A 27537-nucleotide genomic window follows, 5' to 3' on the forward strand; every position below is an offset into this window, starting at 1 on the left:
ACGACTGCATCATCCTGAATGCAACTGCACCAAAACTACCCTGGTTTGTCAAGGTAGCCTACGTTCTTTAACTGCAATGTATGGAGGGGTGGACTCCGAGGACGGTATACATGGTGTAATTGTTGATGCCATATCTGACTGTGTCCATATGAATGCCTCTCAGACCTGCCTGCTAGGCTTCTTAATCTAGAGGCTATCTCTCGTAGCATTGGAGCCCCCCTATAAATCAAATATGTCCTTTCTGACACACCTAGGTGGGGGGATGACAAAGAAAACATATAATTATGCCGATATACGAAAGGACCTCCTCATGTAGATGGTCACTGGTGTCATGAGGAGGCACCCTGTCGGCACCAGGTTTGAATATTCTTCCATTGCGTAGCCCTTATATTGGCAGACCAAACTGGGGCCGCATAGCTGACCGTTATCGCGTTATAATAGCTCAACAAGATCTCCTTGTCCGCACCCCAAGTGCTGCCGGCTAGCGCCTTGAGGACCGTGTTCCTACTTTTCATCTTGTCGCAGATAACTGTGACTTTCTGTCGAACGTGACCCCAAGGATCTTGGGGTTGTTCGTGGGCGGAATTAAATTTCCCTCAACCTCAGTTCGCATCTCCGTAGAACATGTGGTAGAGAGTGTGGCCATGGCGGATATTTTCAGATCCCTCACGTGGAAGTAGGCGGCAAGATAGGTGTTCAACCATACACATATGTCATCACCTCCAGGGTGGCAAAATACCGAATATGGGGGGGGTACCGTTGTATGGGGGCTATACGATATCATGACCCGATATACCCCACCTTCGAACTTGACCTCCCTGCAGACAAAAAACTGATCTGTGCAAAATTTTAGCTTGCTATCTTTATTCGTTTTGACTCTAGCGTGATTACAACAGATGGACGGGCAGGGCTTAATTGTTTTAGAATTTTACGCTGATCAAGAATATATACAGGGTGAGATAAAAAAACTATAACAAAGTCAAAAGCCATAATTTTTACATTTTTTAAAAATTTTATTGAATAAAACCAAAAAATTTCGGAAATAGCGTAAAATTTAAGAATAAGTTTAGATTGGTTTGAATTGGTCACCTTTGGCACGAATTATGGCCAAAGAAACCGTCACCCGCTGCCCGAATGTTGCTCTGCGGTATTTTGGCCCATTCCCGGTGAAGCGCTTGCTTGAGGTGATCGACACTTTGGTATTTTTTAGTGCCAACCTTGCTTTCCAAAATACTCCAGACACAATAGTCCAATGGATTGGTATCTGGAGATTTTAGTGGCCATTGTGCGCTGGAAATGAAACGATGAACCTCATTTTGTAACCATTCTTAGATGGCGCGTGCTTATTGCGATGGTGCTGAGTCCTGTTTGAATATCCAAGGTCTGCGGCCAAAATGTTTGCACACCCAAGGCTTTAAAACACCCTCCAGAATATTTTCGGGATAATATTCTGCATTTATTCTGATGCCACGGTCGATTAATACGAGCGGAGAGCGACGATCGGCTGTAATGGCGGCCCACACCATAACCATGGCCGGCACTTTAGTTCTGGTGGTCAACCGAAGGTGCACATTTTCAGCTGACAAACTGCTGGACAACGAATGTTTTTTCATCGGAGAAAACCAAATTCGGCAGTTCACCACTTTCGGCCAAGCGAAGCAACTCTTTAGCTCTTTTGAGTCTATTTTCTTTCTGTTGCGGTGTAAATTCTTGCACTTTTTGGAATTTCAATGGCTTTACCCCGAGCTCAATTTTCAATATTTGCCGAAGGGAATATGGCGATATGTTCAGCTCACTAGCCATTTTTCGGCCACTACGACGCGGGTTTCGATCAAGTTGCTTCTTTTCGAACCATTTTTGCTGATGTTGCTGTTTTCTTCCGTCCACTTCCTTGACGTTGGGCTACGCTACCAGCGACACGGTAACGAGCGATGGTACGAGCCACAAAAGATTTATTCACATTTAAATGCTGGAGTGCTCGCTTGAATTCGATAACGAATAACTTTTTTTCTGGAAAATTCTCACCAAAATGCTTTTGTACGCTTGTAAACAATATAATAAGCTGTCACTGGAATAATTTTAACAGCTGTCGGATGAGTGGCTAAAAAATGACAGTAGCCTGAAGTTGCTTGCAGTTTTTTTTCATATCACCCTTTGTATACTTTGTTATGTCTAAAATTATTATTTCGATGAGTTACAAACGAAATGACGAACTTAATATACGCTCCATACTATGTGTGGTGGAGGGTATAAAAATATTGCCAGAATATTTAAATTTGATGTGTCGCCCTTAAACTTGGTATAATTTTATAGTTGTTTTTTTTATTTATTTATTTTAGAGAGGTAAATAAACTGAGTTGACCGATAAACGTGTAGTAATTAAAAAAAAAAAACAATAACAAAAAAAAAATTATTTAAATTCTAAACACATTTTATTTGTTTGACACACAAACAGCCATGTACGTGGCTGACGTCTGTTTGGCACACCTCCACTCGCACGAACTTAATTCTGGTACACAATTAGGTAAATATATATAAACTATTTACAATTAATTAATAATTAATTCAAAGACTTTTATTACTCCGCAAATCATCCTCCAGGATAGAAAGGTTGCCCGGGAAATGGTTGGCCTTTGGAAAACACATAAGGATTTGGATTTACCACCTTGGCTATGTCGGTATACGAACGACCTCGTGAACTTCTTCCCCTGGAGTTATAACCAGAATATCGGGGAAATTCGGGCATTGCCAGAGACAGGTAGACATTTAGCAGGAAGGCCACAAATAAGACAAATATAATTTTCATTTCTGCTGTTATTTATTTTTTTTTATTTTTTATATATATTTTTTTTTTTAATTCCTTTTATTTGCATTTAACTAAGTTTTGTTGTGACTCTTCTTAAACTGCGTTTATTATTGACACGCCTGATCATTATATGCTCTTTTTGTGGTTAATTATTGGAATTGTTATGGTGAAATTATTCTTAGCAACGATTCTTGTGTTTTTTCTTTCAACTTCGTGTCATTGTTCTAATCTTGCCGAAGAGATCGTCGTAAATTGTTGTTTTATTTTTTTCTTTCGTTATCCGGTGGTCATTTAGTCTATGCCTCGATAATATTCAAATCACGTAATTTCTATAACAGAACAAAATAGTCGGATGATTGGACGATCCAGCGACTAGTGCAGAAATTTCTCATGGCGTCGTGTGTCTGAATAATAAACATATTGGAGCAATATTTTAGTTGCGATCAACTTTTATTAAACCTAAAGATAAGATCAAAAGTCTCCTCTGTAAACAAATTTTAGATGCAAAAAAAAAAAAAATCGAAAATTTGAAAAATTATAAAAATTAAAAATCCTGAATTCTTTGAAATATCGAATATTGGGGCAAACTGCAATATGGGGTCTATAAAACTCTATTTCTTTACCCAATACCAAATTTTAGTACTATTTAGTACTTTTGAACAATTATAATAAATATTTCCAAAACCACCACCATATCTCAATTCCCCATTGCTTCAATCAATACGAAATTTAGTACCACTTAGTATTTTTTGTACAATTATAGTACTTATTTCCAAAACCACATCCATATCTCAATTCCAGATAACAACAGAGAACTCAATATCGATTTTCGGTACTCCAGCTATATTCCTTCATTAAATACCCGATTTAGTTCCACTTAGTACTTTTTGAACACTTCTAGTACACCTTTTCAAAATATTTCCAAAACGACCTCCATATCTCAATTCCAGAGACCTCAATATCAAATTTGAAGATTCCAGGCCTATTTCTTTAATCAATACGAAATTTAGTACCACTTGGTACTTTTCGAACACTTATAGTACACATTTCCAAAAACACAGATACCAACAGAGACATCTATATCAAATTTGAGAATTTCAGCTTTATTCCTTCACTCAATACCAAATTTAGTACTATTTAGTACTTTTCGTACAATTTTAGTACACATTTCAAAAACATCTCAAAACTATCTCAATCTCAGATACCCACAGGGAGTACAATATCAAATTTGAGGATTTCAGCCATATTCCTTCATCTAATACTAAACACGGTACTATTTAGTACTCCTCGTACAAAAATATAGTACACATTACCAAAACCACCTCCATATCTTAACCACAGATACCAACAGCTATGGCAATAATTTCATGGTTTCAGCTCTATCTTTTCACCCAATATCAAACTTAGTTCAATTTAGTAGTGTAGGACGAATTTCCAAAACCACCTCCATATCTCAATTTAAAATACCAACAGAAACCTCAATGTCAATTTTCGGGATTCCTAATACCAAATATTGTACCATTTAGTACTTTTCGAACTTTATGGTTCACATTTCCAAACCTCACCTTCACATCTTAATTCCAGAGACCTCAATGTCGGTATTTCGGTATTCCAGATTTATCCTTTCACCCAATACCAAGGGATACTATAGTACCAAAACCACTTACGTATCTTAACCACAGACACCACCATTGGCATCCATATCAAATTTCAGGACTTCAGATACCATAGCTACCCAGATACCAAAAGAGACCTCAATATCAAATTTGAGGATTCCAACCCTATCCCTTCACTCTATACGAAAATTTGGTACCATTTAGTACTAGTCGTACACATAAAAGATACATTTTCAAACCAACACTAAATCTCAAACACCATCTGCTGATCTGAAAATCAACTTTCAGAATTGTACATCTATCCCTTCACCCAGTATCAAATTTTCGTACAATTATAGTACACATTTCCAAAACTACCTCATTAACTTAACCTCAGATACCAACAGAGACCTCTATAAATTTTAAGGATTCCAGCTCTATACCTCCACCCACCATACGAAATTTATTACCATTTAGTACTTTTCGAACAATTATGGTGCACTTTTCCAAAACCATATCTCAATACCAAATAACAACATTGACATCCATATCAAATTTGAGGATACCAACCCAACCACATTCTGAGGCGATCTGTCCGTCTGTCTGTCTGTCCGTCCGTCCGTCTGTCCATTTTTTTTTTTGTGAACAAAGTATAGTTCGCATTTATTACCCGATCCAGATGAAATTTTGCACAAATAATTTGTTTGGCCCAAAGACGAACCCTATTAAAATTGGAGATAATCGGTAAAAATTTAGATATAGCTCCCATATATATCTTCGTCCGATTTGCCTTTTATTGTGCAACAAACGTATAATATCAGCCCGAATAGTATGGAATTTTGCACACACAACCGAATTAGGCCTGAAAATAAGTATGCCAAATTTGATCGAAATCGGTTCAGATATAGCTATAGCACCCATATATATTGTTCATCCGATTTGTTATTTTTGTCCTCCGCAGTCGTAATATGTACTCTGTAACAACAATATTTGGTGAAATATATCAAATACAGCCCAGAAATACATGTGCCAAATTTTATCGAGATCGGTTCAGATTTGGATATAGCTCCTATATATAACTTCGTCCGATTTACTTTTTATTGTGCACCAAACGTCTAATATTTGCCCAAATGGGATGAAATTTGGCATTTACGACCGAATTAAGTCTAGAAGGTAGTATGTCAAATTTGGTGAAGATCGGTTCAGATATAGCTATGTACTGTTCGTCCGATTTGTTATATTTGTTACCCACAACCGTAATATGCACTCCGTAACAAAGATATTCAGGGAAATATATCAAATACAGCTCAGAAATATATTTGCCAAATTTTATCGAGATCGGTTCCGATTTGGATATAGCTCCCATAAATATATTTATCCGATTTTAAATAAACTGTGCACCAAATGGGCAATACAAGTCCGAATTTATAAGATACAAATGCTTCGGCATATTTAGTCCTTTGAACTCTAAATTATAATTATAATCATAGCGTGTATGATTGAATTCTCCCATAAAAACTTTTAATTGTTATGCGGAGCTTTACTAATTTAGCAAAGTGGTGTAGGGTATCATAAAGTAGGCCCCGCCCGACTTTAAGATTTTCTTTACTGGATTCTATTTTTTATCAGAAATTAAAAAAAAAAATCGAATTAACATTTTCTATGAATTTGCTATTTTTATGAACACTGCTGTCCGTAATGCAAATATGTAATATGCAGATTGCCACCATACAAAGCCGTATTTCCATATTGGTAGGTTCATATATTTTAATGGCTAATTAACATAAAACGTTACTGGAAACGAGGGTAATAATTCTCCAGATGCCATTGTTTGGTCTTTGAGCATTATGCAAATATTCAAGATAAATATACTGTATATTTCTGAATAATGCCACTAATATTTCCGTTATTTTTTAAAAATAAAAAAAAAATACAAATTCTTTCTTTCAATGAAACTTCCCCGCGCTAAAAAAAAGAAATATGTGTTCGACAGTTTTAATGATCAATAAAATTCAAGGAAATCAATGCCAAATGCCATGATTGGTATTCGTAAAATGCAACAAAAAAAAACTACTTATTTATAATATTATAAATCAGTAATTGAGTCATTATCGGCGAGGGTGGAATGAATGAATATTAGACAGAAGAGTGTATAGAGCCATTTGAAAAAAGTTATTTTTATCTGTCATACTCTCGTCTCCTCAGACCATGTGTTAAATTAAGACATGGAATTCGCTTCAAACTCTTTGAGCGAAACAAATTTTGTAGGCATTTGTGATTGATGACAACAATAACCTGCAGAAATATGTAATTACCAAAAAAGTGAAACACTTTCATTTCCCCTTTGAAAAAAAAAAAAACGAGATACGTGCCAACCCCACAACGGTGTTCATATTTGTTTTTAATTTGTTCCGAACATAACTTGGGTAAATGGACCATTTTACATAACCAACCTTTAACTTGGAACTTTAATAACTTCATTTGACGTACACACGACAAGCAATGGGCATAATAACAATTATCACTCGCCATGAGCATACAGTGGATGAAAAAAGTTCACATACACAATATGACGTAGGCAAGGAAATTTAAACAAGAAAAAAAAAAAACAGCTAACCGGCTTGCTGGATTGAACTTTTTATACCTTCCACCATTCTTGATGGTGGATAAGTAATTTGTTATCATAGGCTGTAGCAACGATACCGAACTTCAAAAACGAAATTCGAAACAATTTCGGTGAATAATTGTGGAGGGTATAAAAATGATGTATATAGATCTGTAATGAGAAATAAGTTAAAAATATACAAAAAAAAAAAACAGTAAGGAAAAGTCAAAAGTCGGACAGGGCCGACTATATGATACCCTACACCACTGTGCAAATTTAGTGGAGCTCCCGTAACAAAAGAATGTATTTGAAGTAGATTATAACACCTATCAACGTTTGGCTTTAGAGCAGTTATAGTTTGGTTCCAGAGGGAACTAATATATGGGAGGCATATACAATTCTGCATGGATTTTCACTAAATTTGACGGAGGCATTTTAATCTTTTATACCAAATACCATTGCTATAGATCACTTCGAGAATGATTATATTAAAAAAAAATATGTATCGGAGCCGAGTTCCACAAAATGGAAACGTACGTCCTGAAATTCCGAGCTCTGTAAGATATCTGATACCAAATATCATTGTTGTCGAATGCATATTACGCATATGAGGGGCTTAAAACCAAATGGGATGAAACATATATATATGAGAGCTATAGCTATATCTGAACCGATGTTCACCAAATTTGGTGTACTTACTTCTAGACTGAATTCAGTCGGATGTGCCAAAATTCACACGATTTGGATTGATATAATCCATTTGGTGCACAAGAAACCTAAAATCGGATAAAGATATATATGGGAGCAATATCTTAATTTGGACCGATTTTCACCAATTTCAATAGGGTTCGTCTTTGAGCCAAACAAATGTTATTTAAAAAATTTCAAATTAATAGAATAATAATTCCGACCTGCATTTTATTTACAAAAATACATGGACAGACAGATACATGGACAGATGCACAAAGACATAATACCCTTACCACTATGTGGTGTAGGGTCTAACAACGCAGGATCTAAATTTGTGTACCTCACTGCATGGAAAAAAGTACTTTTACATACACATCTTTATCCTGATGCCACTAGGCTAAAAAATTAAACTTCTTTAATAATTACAAGTACAACTCAGCAGATTATGAAACTAGAGATAAAAACAAGTAAAAAAGCTGTAAGTTCGGTGAATACCCTCCACCAATTGGATCGATGTTGGCAATTTACCAAAAAAATAAAATCCGTTAAAGATTCTGTTAAAATCTTAAAAATACCGAATGTAGCCGTAATATTAGGGTCTATACGACGACATGGACCTGTATAGGCAATTTTTACCATAAGCCATTTCAATATTCAAATGCGAAAATTGAAAAAACAATTCGGTGAATAATGTAGTAAAAATTATCAAAATACCGAATATAGGGAGGTACAATGGGGGCTATACCAAAACGTGGACCTGCACAGACAATTTTCTATCATAGGCTGTAGGCGGTCTTCAAATACCAAATTTGAAATATTTCCGGCGAAAAATGTTGCTTAAATTACCAAAATACCGAAAATAGGGAGGTACCATTATATGGGGCTATACCAAAACGTGGTCCTACACGTCCTTCATTTTGTTCGGAAACTGGAGTGATTTGTACAGACGGACATATGGACGGACGGACATCGCTAAATCGACATAGAATTTTATGCTGATCAAGAATATATATATATTTTGGAGGGTCTAAAATGTTTATTTCGAAGTGTTACAAACGGAATGGCAAACTTAATATACCCTCCATACTATAGTGGATGGTCTGTGGAAATCTCTCTAGCTTTCGAACAAATTGAAGGTGGTTAATGAAATTTTACTCTATTATGTGTTTGGTCTAAAGGACTTTTGGTTTTGAAAGTGGGCTATATAGGTCCACGTTAAGGCATAGCCCCCACATGACTGTACCTCCCTGCATTCGGTATTTTAATCATTTTAACGATATTATCCACCGAAATGGTTTCAAATTTCGTATTTGAAGTTCCTAATAGGTACTACAATCTATGCCAGAAAATTTTCTATGCAGGCCCAGGTCTTCGTATAACCCCCATATAACGGTGCCTCCATATATTCCGTATTTTGATAAGTTTAGCGACATTACTTATCGGAATTGTTTGATGTTCCTTATGGGTACTACTGCCAATGATAGAAAATGTCTATGTAGGTCCAGGTATAGCCCCCATTTATGGGTACCTCCCTATGTTCGGTATTTTGCTGATTTTAGCGAGATTATTCACCGGAATTGTTTCAAAGCCTGTGACAGAAATTGCTTAAGCCTGGTCCAGGTCTTCGTATATCGGTACCTCCCTATATTCGGCAGTTTGATGGTTTTAGCTACATTATTCACCGAAATGGCTTCAAATTTCGTATTTGAAGTTGCTAATGGATACTCCATATTTTCGTATAACCCCTGTATAATTATTCATCGATTTTGCTTCAAATTTCGTATTTGAATTTCCTTACGGGTACTACAATCTATGACAGAAAATTGCAGGTCCAGGTCTTCGTATAACCCCCATACAACTGTACCTCCCTATATTCGGGATTTTGCTGATTTTAGCGAGATTATTCACCGCAATAGTTCCAAATGTTGTATTTGAAGTTCCTAATGGGTATTACCACCTGTAACAGAAAATTACCTATGCAGGTCCATTACTTCGTATAATCTCCATATAGCCCTTAAATATAGGTACCTCCCTAAATTCGGTAATTTGATGATTTATGCTACATTATTCAGCGGAATTGTTTCAAGGTTCCCATTTGAATATTGTAATGGCCTATGACAAAAATTTCCTTATTAAGGGTTCTACGTATAGAACGCAATATAACGGTAACTACCTATATTCGGTATTTCAAAAATTTTAACAAATTTTATTTTTTTTTTTTTTTCAAATTCGCTCCAAATGGTAAGGGGTATTAAAAGTTCTGCCCAGCCGAGCAGCTTTTTAACTTGTTTCATTTTATATTGTTCCTTACTACTTCTTCCTTCCTTGTTCCTTGCACTTCTATGCAATTTCAGTATCTACCCCATATCATGTTGGAGTTTATGAAAACTTCTCAATATGTCATTTATATTTTTTACATTCTTTATTTACACAAATTGTATTTAACCTAACTGCTATTTTAAACATTACGAAACTTATTTTAAATTCCCTACCAAATTCTCTAACCACTCGGATAAAATGGTTGTGCTGGATATGGTCGTTGGCCTACGAATGCATAAGGATTGGGATTTATAACTCTAGCAATATCGGAATAGGTACGACCAGTACGCTTTCCACCAGGACGTCGGCCGGGTCTATGGTATGCGCCATAATATCCTCCTCCACTTCCGCCATAGTAACCATAATTGTTGTAGTAATTATTGTTGTAACCATAATAGGGATTACGATAACGGCCACTGCTGCCATAGCCGAGGGACCTTTTGAAACTCTTTAGCCATGGTTTAAAAAATAATCCAGAACACACATCAATGCAGCAGATTGTGAAGAGTAAACAGAAGACAGCACTTTTCAGGAATTTCATAATGTCGAGTATTGAGGGTAATTTTTTGAATTCTTAATTCTTGAGATTTGTTCCTTCCACACTCAATGTAACTTCACAACTTGCTACTTGCAAACTACAAGAAGTCGTATTTATTGGGGAATTCTCTTCCCCACAAAATACTTTGCGTATAGGAATACCATACATACATACAAAACATAAACAAACTTCAGTTTGTTCTTTTTTTAATTTTTTTGGTTTTTTGGTACTACTTCCATGGCAATTCTCTTGCCCGGAATCCCGTAGAATTTCTTCTGTATGTGTCAAGTTACTCATACACTGATACGCAATTATTTCAATCTCTTCGTATTTGCCACAAGATAATTTTATTTTAATTCATTTTTTTTTCTTTTTTATTTACATTTGAATTGTTTTTATTTTCAGAATTAAAGATTGCAAATTGCCGTTTTGAAGAGACGCCTCTTCTGGGCCAGCCCCACTTTTTTTTACACAATTTCTGCTGTTTTCAGTTAGCTTAGTTATGACATCTCTGAATCTGTGATTTACCCTAAGATTGAATTCAAATCACGTCTTAACGCCACGACTTCGCACCGTTTAATGCTAAGCTTTGTCATCGCTGTTCGCTGAGTAAAACACAGAAGAAATGCCATGGCTTAGGGTTTGGAATGCAGCAGAGTTTTGTTGGTCAACAACAGCAACAGATCTTCGGCTGGAAGAAATTTAAAACATTCATTCAAAAGATTTCAATCAGTCGTTCAACTTACTAATTATTACACAGCTCTAATAGACCATAAAATTGTTGAAGATATCCAATGCATCCTTAAGGTTCGTGAGTCATTTTTTTGTGATGCAGTCTCTTCTGGCAGTATAACCTTTGGCAGTAACCTTTAATAAACATGTTTATTTTTCCAGTAGGCAGATTAAGTTCCGATATTCCGTATTTTGATGATTTTAGCTACATTATTCACCGAAATTGTTTCAAATTTGGTATTTGAAGTTCGAAATGTATACTACAGCCTAAGACAGAAAATTGTTTGTGAAGGTCCACGTCTTCGTACCCCCATATAACGGTACCTCCCAATATTCGATAGTTTGATGATTTTAGCGTCATTATTCACCAGAATTGTTTCAAATTACGTATTTAGAGTTCGTTATGGGAACTAAAGTCTGTGACAGAAAATTATCTATACAGGTCTAGGTCTTCGTATAGGCCCCATATATCAGTACCTCCCTATATTCGGTATTTTGACGATTTTAGGAACAATACCCACCGAAATTGTTTGAGATGTCGTATTTGAAGTTCGTAATGGATGCTACAGCCTGTGACAGAAAATTGTCTATGCAGGTCCAGATCTTATCACAGCCTCCTCCCTATATACGATATTTTGATGATTTTAGCTACATTATTCACCCTTTATTGTCTGAAATTCTACACAAGAAATTTTCTGTGCGTATTTTACCCCTCTGAAAGAGAATTTTCTATATAGGTCCACGATATCGTATCGTTGATGATTTTAGCCAAATTTTTTTAATTTTATCCTTTTTCTAAATACCAAATTTAATACGATTTCGTACTTTTCGCACAATTTTTGTACACATTTCCGAAGCCAACTCTATATGCTCAGGTTATATATGAACAGCGGTACCCAAATACAAAATTCCGGATTTTCGTACAATTATAGTACACATTTTTAAAACCTATCTCCATATCTTAACCCCAGACACCAATAGTGACATCTGTATCAAATTTCGGAATTTCAGCTCTGTTTTGAAATACCAATACCAAATTTAGTACTTTTCGTATAATTACAATTCCACAACAGATAACATCAGTAATCTAAATATGAATTTCCAGAATTGTATCTCTATTCCTTTTCCCAATACCAAATATAGTACAATTCCATACTTTTCGTACAATTATAGTACACATTTCCCAAACAATCTCCATATGTCCAGGATACACATGAACAGAGACGCTAATATCAAACTTAAGATTTCAAACACTATCTGTTCACCTAATACCAAATTGTACTAAATATAGTACTTTTATATATACTTTTATATATAGTACTTTTTGTATAGTACTTTTCTTGAACTTTTCAGTACACATTTCCAAAACCAACTCTCTATCTCAAACCTACCATGGAAGCTTATACACAATTCCAGCTTAATCCCGTTTACCACAAACCAAACTGTACCAAATTTAGTACCATTAGTACAGTTCGCGACCTTGGTACACATTTCCAAAACAATCTCTATATTTCAAACTTACTTTCCATCGATTCTCATAACAAATTTCATGTTTTTACATCCGTTCGCAAAATACCAAAGGACCATTTCAGACCTTTCGCAATCTTAAAGTTCGAATTTCTAAACACCATTTGGTGCATCTATCCTGTTTGCCACGAGGGACTCTCATTCCAAATTCTGAATTCCAGTTTTTCCCATACAAAGTATAAAATTTTTAGTGCATTTTGGCCCTTTTTTACCCTCCACCATAGTCTGGAGGGTATATTAAGTATGTCATTCCGTTTGTAACACCTCGAAATATACATTTTAGACCACACAAAGTATATATATTCTTGATGTCGATTTATCAATGTCCGTCCGCCTATCCGTCTGTGGAAATCACTCTAGCTTTCGAACGAAATGAAGTAGGTTCATAAAATTTTACTCCAATGTGTATTATGTCTGCTGGATTTTTGGTATTGAAAATAGGCTATGTAGGTCCATGTCTTCGTATAGCCCCCATATAACGGTACCCCTCGATATTCGGTATTTTGATGATTTTAGCGGCATTATTTACCGAAATTGTTTCGAATTTGGTATTTGAAGTTCGTAATGAATAGTACACCCTAAGACAGAAATTGTCTGTGCAGGTCCAGGTCTTCGTATGGGCCCCATATAGGTCAGTAGCTCCGTATATTCGGTATTTTAATGATTTTAGCGACATTTTCCATCGGAATTGTTTCAAATTTGGCGTTTGAAGTTCGCAATGGATACTGCAGCCTAAGACAGAAAATTATCTGTGCAGGTCCACGTCTTCGGACTGCAGGTCCCCATATATCGGTACCCCCGATATTCGGTATTTGGATGATTTTTGCGACATTATTTACCTGAATTATTTCAAATTTGGTATTTGAAGTTCGTAATGGATATTACAGTCTATGCCAGAAAATTGTCTGTGCAGGTCCACGTATAGTACCACCCTATATTCGGTATTTTATTTATTTTAGCTACGTTATAAACAGATTTTTTCAAGTTTAGCATTTGAATATTATAATAGCTTATGACAAAAGTTGTCTATGCAGGTCCACGTCGTCGTATAGACCCTAATTCGGTATTTTTAAGATTTAGCCAGAATTTTTAATGGATTTTATTTTTTTGAAAATTTCCAAATTTGTACCAAATAGTGGAGGTTATTCAAAGTTCGGCCCGGCCGAACTCACAAATTTTTTACTTGTTCGTCTTAGCGTTGATTCTCGGCCAATCAGGCAGTTTTTTCAATACTCTTTTATACATACGTATAGATGTGCGTAAAAAAATGTACACATGGCAATGCTAACAGAGTACCACAGCATTTTCCAAACTTAGCAAGATTGAGAATTACCTTTTTCTGTTGCATATTTACAGGTAGCCAGTGAAGGCATTAAATAGGTAAAGATAATATAAGATTCACACCAACCAGTGTGGATAAAGATAAGCACAGGCTAAAATCAGATATATTAGATATTTAAAAAATTAATAAAAGAAATTTAGACAGTATTTTTCCAATTAAAACAATAAAATGAATATCAAATCAAAAAATGATGAAAGAATATTCTACCTCAAATTTATTAAGAAAAAAGTATGCAATTATTTTCCTGCCCCATTTAAGGGTACAGCTCAAATTCCTACTATACTCTTTATACCATTATTCTATTCATAGCTCCTCTAAGCTCAGAAAACTCTTCCGGCAATCCAAATACAAAGCAAAAAATGTCGTGTCTTTATGAATGCCTCTAAAACACAAGAGGTAACTGCGATTTACGATATTCAATTCTAAAGCCTATTAGACCATTGTTCACGTTTTTTTTTTTTTTGTTTTCTTTATTGAATTCCAGTTATGTTTAAAATAAAAATCTCTTTGAAAATTTAATGCAATTTGTAATGAAATGTGTTTGCAATTTTGCGAAACGCCATATGACACATTCTACGAAACACGCAATCTCAGATGGGCTTGAGAAAGTCCACCGACGATGAGTAATGGCAGCATTAAAGACTCCAGCCGATGATGGTGGCTTTTGTTTTTGTGTTTTTTGTTTTGCGGTTAAATATGAATGGAGATGGGGGAGCGATATTGAAATGAAATTATTAAAGTGACAGAGCCGCACATAAAAGGTTATCACGGCTAAAGATTTTGTTTATTTATTGATCGAAAAGTCACCCACAAGCTTGCGGGAACACCTGGATAACAGGCAATTAGAATTCGTTCATTCAGTTACGGTTGGGCGCTTCAACATCAGCAAACGTTTTTCTGACGACATGTTGCGTTCGTATCAAATTTGTATCCTTGGCATTTTTGTGATTGCCTCAGTTGCAACGGCAGCTTCGTTAATTCACATTCCCGCGGCTCCAGCATTTACAAATCTTATTCCTAGCCTATTTGGATCTACTGTTCCACGAACAACGTACTACTTCCCACAACAACCAACCCTTCATCAGCAACCTGGTCAACAGTATCCTGTCATATATTATCCCAATTATCAATGGACCTATAATACCGTGCCACAGACACCCACCACTGTATATCGTCCATCGACAGGACATGTACCTCAGATACCCCCCTCTGCTGGCAGTGATTCAGAAGGAGAAGAGAATGATTTGAAGAAACAAGTTGAAATTTTGTTTTAAATTAAATCGCATGTGAAAGTTTAAGGATTAAATAAAATATAAGAAAAAAAAATAAAGAAAAAACAAGTAAAAAATGTAATTTCGGCCAGGTCGAACTTTGAATACCCTCTACCATTTGGAACTAATTTGGCAATTTTCAAAAAAAAATCTGTTAAAATCTTAAAAATACCGAAAGTAGGTCTATACGACGACGTGGACCTGCATAGGCAACTATTGTCATAAGCCTTTACAATATTCAAATGCGAAACTTGAAAAAAAAAATCGGTAAATAATGTAGCTAAAATCATCAAAATAACGAGTATAGGGAGGTATTATTATATGGGGGCTATACGAAGACGTGGACAGACAATTTTTTGACTTATACTGTAGTATTCATTACGAACTTTACATACCAAATTTGAAACAATTCCGATGAATAATGTCGTTTAAATCATCAAAATACCGAATATCGGGAGGTACCGTTATATGGGGGCTATACGAAGACGAGGACCTGCACAGACAAATTTCATATCAATTACGAAAATCATATCCATTACGAACTTTAAATACCAAAGTTGAAACAATTCCGGTAAATAATGTCGCTAAAATCAACAAAATACCGAATATCGGGTGGTGCCGTTATATGGGGACTATACGAAGACGTGGACCTACATGGCCCATTTTCAATACCAAAACTCCTGCAGACATAATATACATTTGAGTAAAATTTTATCAACCTACTTCATTTCATTCGGAAGCTAGAGTGATTTCCACAGAAGGATATACGGACAGACGGACGCTAATCGACATAGAATTTCATGCTGATCAAGAATATATATACTTTGTAGGGCTCAAAATGTAAATTTCGAGGTGTTATAAACGGTGGAGGGTATAAAAAAATTAAAATTAACTGAACTTAGAAGGAGTTACGAAGTGCGGTAATTATAGGACTTAATGTGTTAATGGTACTAAATACTGTACCATGATTATTGTGGACGAGTCTAGCTAGAATCCAAATCCATCAACGAACAGTTGAAGCTAGAATCTTGAAAGTTTGCACGAAGGTCAGTATTGGTATATAGACGTGTGATAAGGCTGTGTTTTTGTTTCGTACTAAAAGGGTACGACAAATACTAAAATATACTGAAAATTTATTACTTTGTATTTGACAAAGGGAATGAGCTAGAATTCTGAAATTTGCAATGAGGATCACTGATGGAATGCAGGTGTTTTGAAATTCGAACACCAAGGTTGCGAAACGTTCTAATATGGTACTAAATTTCTAAAATTGTGCCATTTGGTATTATGTACAAGGATAGGGCTTGAAATTTGGTTTGAGAATCAATGTTGAAAAGCGAGTTTGGTATTTGAAGGTAGTTCTGCAAATGCGTACTAAGTTAGCGAACTATGCTAAATGGTACTATGTTTTGTACAATTTGGTATTGGGTGAAAATATAGTGCTTTAAATCTGAAATTTGGTATTAGGGTCGCTGTTCATGTGTAGCCTAGACATATGGATATGGTTTCGGAAATGTGTACTTTAATTGTACGAAAAGTGCCCAATGCTACTTTATTTGGTATTGGGTGAAGTGATAGAGACAAAATTCTGAAATTTGATATTTAGATTACTGGTATTTGAGATTTGGAGGTGGTATGGAAATGCGACCTATAGTTGTACGAAAAGTACTAAATGGTACTGAATTTCGTATTGGATGAAGATAAAGAGCTAAAATCCTGAAATTCGATAAAGATATCTCTGTTGGTGTCTGTGGTTAAGATATGGAGGTGGTTTTGGAAATGCGTACTATAATTGTATGAAAAGTGTACTAAAATTTGTATTGGGTGAATGAATAGAGCTGGAATCCTCAAAATAAATATTGAGGTCGTTGTTGGTATCTGATATTGAAATATGGGTATGGTGTATGAAATGTGTACTAAAATTATACATAAAGTACAAAATAGTACTAAATTTGGTATTGGTTGAAGGAATAGAGCTGAATTTCAGAAAATTCATATAGATGTCACTGTTGGTATCAGTGGTTCAAATATGGAGGAGTTTCGAAAATGTGTACTCTAATTGTACAAAAAGTACTAAATAGTACCAAATTTGGTATTTGGTGAAGGGTAGAAATAAAATTCTAAAATTTGATATTTAGATACATGATGGTATCTGTGTTTGAGATTTGGCATTGGTTTAGAAATTGGTCCTATAGTTGTACGAAAAGTACTAAGTGATACTAAATTTGTTATTGGGTGAAGGGATATGACTGAAATCCTGAAATTAGATATTGAGATCTCAGTTGGTATCTGGAACTAAGATATAGAGTTGTTTTTTGGAAATGTGCACTATAATTGTACGAAAAGGGCTAAATTTTTTATTGGTTGAAGGAATGCATCCGAAATACTGATATATTATGTTGATCCCACTGTTTGTGTCTGTGGCTTAAATATGAAGGTTGTTATGGAAATGCGAAGTATAATTGTCCGAAAAGCTCTAAATAGTACTAAATTTGGTATTGGGTGAAGGAATAGAACTGAATATCTGAAAATTGATATAGATGTCACTGTTGGTGTCTGTGTTTCAGATATGGAGGTAAATTTGGAAATGTTTACTATAATTGTACGAAAAGTATTAAATGGTTTTGGGTGAAAAAATAGTTACTAAATATATTTGTCCTCAAATTTTGGAGTGAAGAGGTAGTAGTTATTAATATTTTTACCAAGAGGGTACAAACAGGCACCTATTCCTGAACGTACTAAAATCTGTTATTAAACTAACATTTCTTACTTTTAGCGGCAGAATTTTGAAATTTCGAGAATCGTAAAATTTTTAAATCGCGTATATCCGATCTCAATATTACTCGGTAAGAGACGAATTTAAATTTGTCTGAAAAACTCTATTTTTAAAATCGTACTTCTTTCACTCTAAAAAGTACCAATAGTACTAAATGCATAGAAGAGAAACTAAAATTCTGAAACTCGACATAGAGGTTATTTCTCGTGCGTAGAAGTCCAAATCGTTAGGTAATACGTAGATATGTTTAATATCAGTTCTTAGGAATGTGGCGCCCATCGTACAAATTTGAAATGAAATAAATAAATTTAAGCCAAAAATTTTGAAACTATTCAAATTTGTAATATACAGGGTAAGATAAAAAACTGCAACAAGTCAAACACCATAATTTTTAATTTTTTTTTTAAATTTTATTGACTGAAAGCGAATTTGTAACCTTTGGCACGAATTATAGCCTTCAAACGGCCAATGAAACCGTCACATGCTGCCCGAATGTTTCTCTGTGGTATTTTGGCCCATTCCCGCCGAAGCGCTTGCTTGAAGTGAAAAACTTTGGTGGTATATTTTAGTGGTAACAATAGTCCAACGGATTGGTATCCGGAGATTTTGGTGGTCATTGTGGGCTGGAAATGAATCGAGGAACCTCATTTTGTAAGCATTCTTGTGTGGCGAGTGCTGAGTGCGATGATGCTAAGTCCTGTTGGAATTTCCAAGGTCTGCAGCCAAAATGTTTGCGTGCCCTAAGCTTTAATACGACCAGAATATTTTCACGATAATATTCGGCATTTATTCTGATGCCACGGTGGATGAAAACGAGCGGAAAGCGACCATCGGCTGTTATGACGGCCCACACCATCACCATGACTGGCGCTTGAGTTCTGGTGGCCAACCGAAGGTGCACATTTTTAGCTGACCTCTTTGGCAAGTAAACACGATCATTTTGTTTGTTTAAAAACTGCTGGACAACGAATGTTTTCTCATCGGAGACGGAGAAAACCAAATTCGGCAGTTCACCACTTTCGGCCAAGCGAAACAACTCTTTAGCTCTTTTGAGTCTATTCTCTTTTTGTTTCTCATTTCAATGTTTACCGAATGGAATATTGCGATATGTTCAGCTCACGAGCCATTTTTCGGCCACTGCAAAGCGGGTTTTGATCATGTCGCTTCTTAACTTTTCGAACCATTTCAGCTGATGTAGCTGTTTTCTTTGGTCCACTTCCTTGACGTCGAGCTACGCTACCAGTATCACGGTAACGAGTGATGGTACGAGACACGAAAGATTTATTCACATTTAAATACTGGAGTGCTCTAACGATAACCACTTGTGGTTTTTCAGCCAAATATAAAGAAATCACACTATCACGCTTGGAATAATTTTAGCAGCTGTCGAACGAGTGACTTAGAAATGACATCAGTCTGAAGTTGGTTGCAGTGTTTTAATCTCACCCTGTATATATTTCAAAGTTTTAGTGTAGCGGCCTTGTATACAATCCCTTGAATATGATGTTTTTGTTTGTATGTTTTTGGTCAAAAGGTCCATATCAATTTTTTTTAACAATTGTGGCGCCCAACGTACAATTTCCATATATCAATATATTACCATTTTGATGATATTTGTTCTGTTCAGAATTGAAAAAATTTAGAAATTTTTACTATGATATATGCAATTTTTTCTTTATTAAATCAAAAAAAAAAAATTGAAAAAATTATTACATTCTGGCAGTTTCTGGGACAGAGCAATTGTTGACAATGTAGTATGCTTCAATGGAAATTCAAAATAATATGTTCAAATATTAACTCTTAATCATAACCACCATCTATTCGATTCTGCATAAAAAATTGTTATTTTTAATATTTCGGCTATATTTCAGACAGCTGATTATGCTGTAATCTGTATTAAGTCATAATTTCTTAGTAGCTCTGTTTTGGAGATTCCCAAAAATCCCCTTTACGTTAAAGTAGACAAGACCAGTAACACATTTAAAAATAATAAAAGAAAACAAAATAGACCACAAGCTGACTCATCGATTCTAATTATTTAAAACAGCTCAGCCAAACAGTCGGCTATGCAAACTAAGCTAGTCACCTTCGATAACAACAAAAAAAATTGAAATCTTCTTAAGTGAATTATTAATTTGCCAAACCATCTGGTTTTGAATGAAAGAAGGAGAAAAAAAGAAACAGAAAACCACCAACAAAAAGCATCACGAGTTAATTACCAAAGATTTCCGAACAAACAAAATACGAGCAGCTGAAAATTGTCCCATGGCAAAAAAAAGGAAAACGAAAAAAAATCAGTGTTCCATTGTCAGGGAGACCAACACATTTGTCGTGTGCTATTCAGAATATTCTAAATCCATTGTCTTACTGCTTCTTCTTCTTCTTATTTTTCTTCGGCTTCTCTGCAGGCCATTGTTATGAGATGTTACCAATTTCTTTGGTTGATGTGCGCAACGGATTTTCTTTTTAATGTTTTATTTTTTTTCGGTAATATGCTGCAATAACAACAATGTTGCACTAAATGATATGTTTTTGTTGTTGCCTGAATTTGTGTTCTTGAGCCTAAAATTTTCACTTTCATTACACCACAGAGTGAGTGGAAATATGATTGGTCGGAAAAAATCCCGTAAATGGTGCAAAGAATTTGAAGAATACAAACTAATGCTGATGCATATTGTCATTTAGCCATAGATACACACCTATACAAAATATCCGAAAAAACATAATCGATTCACTATCAAAATGAACAACAGGATGTGGAGTAAGGGATGTATTTTTAAGAAAAAAGCCATGTTCTGGCAGATGGTGAAGACACTGAAAAAATTCAAGTGAGAATAGATGATATAACTTCCTTTTCATTTCTCCATTGAAAAACGTTGCATTTTACAAAAAAAAAAGAAGGAAAGGTCAAAAGTCGGGCGAGGCCTACTATATGATACCCTACACCACAATGCGTTTTTAGTGGAGCTCCCGTAAGAAAAAAGTTTATTTTGGGAATTTATTAGAAGTAGATGATATCAACTATGAACCTTATTGGCTTTAGAGTAGTCACAATTTGGGAACTATATCCAACTCTGAATCGATTTTCCACAAATTTGACGGAGGCTTTTGTACCTGAAGCACCAAGTAACATCTCTGTATAAAGCATGATGTGACTTCGATAAGGCATATATTAAAAAATATGCATTGGAGCAATATATATACCAGACCGAGTTTACCAAATGGAAAAATTCGGTTGAATATGAAACAAGTAAAAATGCAGTAAGTTATACCTCCATTTGGAATTTGGAAATTTTCAAAAAAAAAAAACAATATATAACATCTGCTGAAAACTCTGTTAATATTTTCAAAATACCGAATATAGCCGTTATAGTCTATACGAAGACCTGGACCTGCATAGACAACATTGCAAAATTCAAATACGAAACTTGAAAAAAATCCGGTGAATAATGACGCTAAAATCATCAAAATACCGAATAAAGGTACCTAAAATCGTCAAAATACGGAATATAGGGAGGGGGCTATACGAAGACCTGGACCTGCATAGACAATCTCCTCTCATAAGCTGTAGAATCCAATACGAACATCAAATACCATATTTGAAACAATTACGATGAATAATGTCGCTTAAATCAACAAAGTACCAAATATCGGGAGGTACCGTTATATGGGGCCTATACCAAAACGTGGACCTATATGACCCAACTTCAATACCAAAAGTCCTGCAGACATAATATACATTTGAGTAAATTGTTATCAATCTACATCATTTCGTTCGGAAGCTAGAGTGATTTCCACAGACGGACGGACATTGCCATATCGACATAGAATTTTATGCTGATCAAGAATAAATTTACATTGTGGGGTCAGAAAATGGATATTTCGAGGTGTTATAAACGGAATGACAAACTTAATATACACTCCATACAATGTTGAAGGGTATAACAATTCTGTGAATAATGTGGCTAAAATCATTAAATTCCGAATATAGGGACCTGCATAAAAATTTGCTGTCGTAGACTGTAGTCCCCATTACGAACTCTAAATAAGAAATTTTAAACAATTTCGGTGAATATTGTACCTTAAATCGTCAAAATACCGAATATCGGGAGGTACCGTTATATGGGAGCTATACGAAGACGTGGACCTGCACAGACAATTATCTGCCATAGACTTTACTTCCCATTACTCCGGTGAATAATGTCAATAAAATCGTCAAAATATCGAATATCGGAGGGTACAGTTGTATGGGGGCTATACGATATCGTGGACCCATATAGTCCATCTTCGATATTGACCTGTCTGCAGACGAAAGACTGATCTGTGCAAAATTTTAGATCATATCTCTATTAGTTTTGACTCTAGCGTGTTTACAACAGACAGACAGACGGACAGGGCTAAATCGTTTTAGAATTTTACGCTGATCAAGAATATATATGTATACTTTGTTATGTCTAAAATTATTATTTCGATGAGTTACAAACGGAATGACGAACTTAATATACCCTACATAAAATGTATGGTGGAGGGTTAAAAATCTATCTGATTCGGGCTGATATTACATATATGGTGGACAATAACCGCAAAATCGGATGAAGATGTATACCGAAGCTATATAAAAATCTGAAATCTCCATAAGTTATGTGGTAACAAATATCATTCTTGTGGAATGCACATTACTCATGTGAGGGAATTAAAACCCCTTAATCGGATGAAATATATATATGGGAGCTATAGTTATACCTGAACCGATTTAGTTTGAAGTACTTGTTTCTAGGCTGAATTCGGTCAGATGTGCTGAAACACATCCTATTTGGACAAATATTACCCACTTGGCACACAATAAAACTGAAATCGGAAAAAGATATTTATTGGTCTTTGACATATATGTCAAGGCTTTAGTATAGGGACTCTATTAAAAAATTCGTGAAAAATGGTTACGTGTTAATTTTGGGTTAAAGGGTTCATAAAAAAGTGGTCCAATTATGTCAATGTTAGCACACAAATATGGTCAATTCAACTTCAATGCTCCTTCTAAGAATTGTGGCGCCCAAAGTCCAATTATCCACTAAAAAAGTTAGTTTTTGCCAACAATTATAACAATAAAAAGCCGAAAAAACGAAGAATGGTAAATAGTTTGTTATAGGAACCATATAAAATATTCCAAAAAAATTTACAATTTTGAAAAAAATATTTCAGGTTTTCATATAGGGAGGATAGACAGAAGCCATATATGTAAGTTTTCTATTACCGAGTAAAAATTAATATAATAGTCAATGTATGCTCTGGTTTTGATATAGGTGCATTGATGTGTTGATATATGGAGATTGAAAAAAACCGGTTTCAATAGGGACCAAATATAACAGCGATTTCCTATAGGGAGGATAAAAAGCAGCTTCAAAAAGAAACCAAATACGGCTATGATTGATTATAAGGACCACACAATATATTTTTGAGGCTTATATAAGACGGGGATATTTTTAAATAAATTTTTGAGGCTCATATATGACGTGGATATTTTTAAATATTTTTTTGTTGAGGCTTATATAAGATGTGGATATTTTTAATTTTTAAATATATTTTTTTGGGCTTATATAAGACGTGGATATTTTTAAGTTTTAAATATTTATTTGTTGAGGCTTATATAAAACGTGGATATTCTTAATTTTTAAATATTTTTTTGAGGCTTAGATAAGACGTGCATATTTTTAATTTTTAAATTTATTTTTTGTTTTTGCGCTTGGGTGTATATTTGTAATTATTAAATATATATTTTTTTGGGGCTTATATAAGTCTTGGATATTTTTAATTTTTTAATATATTTTTTGTTGAGGCTTATATAAGACGTGGATATTTTAAAATATTTTTTTTTTGTGGCTTATATAAGACGTGGATATTTTTAAATATTTTCTTGAGGCTTATATAAGACGTGGATATTTTTAAATATATTTTTTGAGGCTTATATAAGACGTGGATATTTTCAAATATTTTTTGTAGAGGCTTATATAAGAGGTGGATATTTTTAAATATTTTTTGTAGAGGCTTATATAAGAGGTGGATATTTTTAAATATTTTTTGAGGCCTTTATAAGACGTGGATATTTTAAATATTTTTTTTGAGGCTTATATTAGACGTGGATATTTTTAAATATTTTTTTTGAGGCTTATATAAGACGTGGATATTTTTAAATATTTTTTTGAGGCTTATATAAGACGTGGATATTTTTAAATATTTTTTGAGGCTTATATAAGACGTGGACATTTATAAATATTTTTTTGAGGCTTATATAAGACGTGGACATTTTAAAATATTTTTTTGAGGCTTATATAAGACGTGGATATTTTTAAATCTTTTTTTAGGCTTATATAAGACGTGAATATTTTTAAATATTTTTTTGAGGCTTATATAAGACGTGGATATTTTTAAATCTTTTTTTAGGCTTATATAAGACGTGAATATTTTTAAATATTTTTTTGAGGCTATAAGATGTGGATATTTTTAAATATTTCTTGAAGCTTATATAAGACGTTGATATTTTTAAATATTTCTTAAAGCTTATATAAGACGTGGATATTTTTAAATATTTTTTTTTTTTTTTTTTGAGGCTTATATAAGACGTGTATATTTTTCAATATTTTTTGAGGCTTATATAAGAGGTGGAAATTTTTAAATATTTTTTTTTTTTTGAGCTTATATAAGATGTGGATATTTTTAAATATTTTTTTGAGGCTTATATAAGACGAGGATATTTTCAAATATTTTTTTGAGGCTTATATAAGACGTGAATATTTTAAAATATTTTTTGAGGCTTATATAAGACGTGGATATTTTTAAATATTTTTTTGAGGCTTATATAAGACGTGGATATTTTTAAATATTTTTTGAGGCTTATATAAGACGTGGATATTTTTAAATATTTTTTTGAGGCTTATATAAGACGTGGATATTTTTAAATATTTTTTGAGGCTTATATAAGACGTGGATATTTTTAAATATTTTTTTGAGGCTAAAAGATCCAGGGCAATATCTGGTGGATCCAATAATTTGGAATACTGGGTAGTATTCTTTTAACCCTAAAATATTTATTCTCAATTCATTTATCTTTCCTGATATCCCGATTTGCCGACGCCACCAACAACATCAGCATCTCAGAAAAAGCGCCAATTTCCTGAAAACATTGAATTTATTTCCTACCATGCATTAAATATTTGTACACATGCTGTCGCTGTTGCTGCTGCCGCGGCATGATCCCTTATTTTGCCGAAGGATACAAGGAAGAAAAAAAGAACACAAAACAAATGCAACAAACACAATACACCAAAGGACGACATATGCACACCCTAATGACAAATCTACCTGGTATTGTTGTTCTTCAATTCGATTGCATGTTGCTCCCTTGGAAAATATCTCCCGTGAATTTGGTGCTCGATCTTCGTTCCTTTTTTTTTGAGATGTTCAAAGGGAAACCTGCAAAAGCATAAAGAGAGATCAAGGATCTTTCATAGCACACACTGACAAACAAACAAACAACAAATACAGCAACTTTTTTGAAGGCAAAGAAAGAAATACAGATACATGCCATCATACTGACGTTCTTGATGGCAGTACCTCTACTCTACTCGTCTTTTTTTATTTTTGACAAAATCAAATCACCCAAAAGGTCATTACCTCAGGCTGCCAATAACAAAATGTCTGAGATGTGTCTTTTTTTCGATTTTTAAGCCCAGAAAAAATATGCTTATCATTTTCTATAAAATCTAAAATTCTTTAAATTGTTTATTGCCATATTTGGATAGTTAATTAATTTATTTGTTTTGAAATGGGGATTACATTGTTGAATATGAGCAGAAAATGTTTTTTTATTGTTGATGCGTTATTCGTTATTGAACCCACCGTTACGTACTCCATGATTTTTTCTGTCATTCGAAATGTTATTTGACGATCTAATAATTTTAACATACATATTTTCTTACATGTCGCAAAATTATTTGGATTTAACAAAAATTTGAAAAAATGTGTATAATTCGATTTCGATTTTAAAGAACTGAGAAAGCTACAGTTTTTAAATTATTTTGAGACGAACGTATACATATTGGAAAAAAGAAAGGTCACTAGAAGAGCTTGAATATTTAAAATGTACAAAGCATTTTTTTCTTATAATTTTGAGAGGTTGCTAGAAGTCCGTGGCAATTTTAAATCAATTAAAGGAGGATACTAGAAGGTAGTGGGCATTTTTACACCATTTTAGGTAGTTTCCAAAAGGAAATAAATATTTATAATTAATTTCAAGAGTCTTCTGAAAAGACATACATTTTTTTAATTTTACCTAGAAGGAAGTGAATTTTTTATACCCTCAGCCATATGGCTAGAGATTTTATGTATCATTTAATATGGCCAAAACGTGCCTCATTGAAATAACGGTTTTAGACCCTAGGTCTCTTTTGACCAAATCCGTTTCAGGAATTTTGGAGTCGATTCAAAAAATTAAATGGATTTATGTCCGTCCGTCTGGCTCAAAGAGAGTATCTGATTTTATCCAAACTTGGTACATCTTAATATTTTGATCAACCTTAAATCGAGTTCGGAGATGGGCAATATCGGCAATATGGGCAAAAGGTCGAAATTTAAAAAAAGAATATATATTTTTTATTGCACAGAAGGAGAAATTATAATCCGACTTTTCAACTTTGCAAATCGTAATATTTAATCAGTGCTAGATCAGGTGCGAAAATGAAAAATATCGGGTCACTCCATCAAGTACCTCCCCCACAAAAGGGACAACATTTTGATAATTATAACTCTTATAAAGCATGATATACGGGTCCGATTGTCTCTAAATTACACAGATTTCAATATTATTATTAAGCCAAGCTCTGGTGTGAAGATGGAATATATCGGTCCATTCCATCTGGTACCTCCCTCACAAAGGGTCAACTTTTAAATATCCATGAAGCTCATAAAACTTGGAATTGTTATCGGATTCCATTAATACATTGAGATGTGTCAATCTCAATATTTCCATTTTCAATATTTCCATCAACACAAGATCTGTTATAAAGATGGGATATATCGGTCCACTCCTTGTGGTACCTCCCCAACAAAGGGTCAACAATTTGAATATCCATGAAGATCATAAAACTAGAAATTAACCTCCGATTCCATACAAACTTGATAGATCTCAATATTTCCACCAACACAAGATCTGTTATAAAGATGGTAGGGTCATTTCTTCTGGTACCTTCCCCAAAAGGGATATCCGAAATAAGCATCCGGCACTCCTTATATTTCAAACATCCCATTATTTCTACTAACACACGATCTGCTGTGAAAATTTGA

General features: G+C 34.3%; 3 long non-coding RNA genes across 3 annotated transcripts; 2 read left to right on the top strand and 1 right to left on the bottom strand.

The window, feature by feature from the left end:
- Positions 1-2366: 2366 nt before the first annotated feature.
- Positions 2367-2817, top strand: LOC109612073 (uncharacterized). Its single transcript, XR_002194307.2, has 2 exons — positions 2367-2524; positions 2602-2817. It is a non-coding gene; the product is annotated as an uncharacterized LOC109612073 (long non-coding RNA).
- An 8125-nt stretch (positions 2818-10942) lies between these two features.
- LOC109612077 (uncharacterized) lies at positions 10943-26219 on the bottom strand. Its single transcript, XR_002194310.2, has 3 exons — positions 26095-26219; positions 25558-25668; positions 10943-11244 (listed from the first exon to the last, which is right to left on the bottom strand). It is a non-coding gene; the product is annotated as an uncharacterized LOC109612077 (long non-coding RNA).
- Positions 23151-23685, top strand: LOC109612078 (uncharacterized). Its single transcript, XR_002194311.2, has 3 exons — positions 23151-23329; positions 23401-23436; positions 23502-23685. It is a non-coding gene; the product is annotated as an uncharacterized LOC109612078 (long non-coding RNA).
- Positions 26220-27537: the final 1318 nt, after the last annotated feature.

Source organism: Musca domestica, unplaced genomic scaffold, assembly GCF_030504385.1.
Source record: "Musca domestica strain aabys unplaced genomic scaffold, Musca_domestica.polishedcontigs.V.1.1 33, whole genome shotgun sequence".
Classification (NCBI taxonomy): domain Eukaryota; kingdom Metazoa; phylum Arthropoda; class Insecta; order Diptera; family Muscidae; genus Musca; species Musca domestica.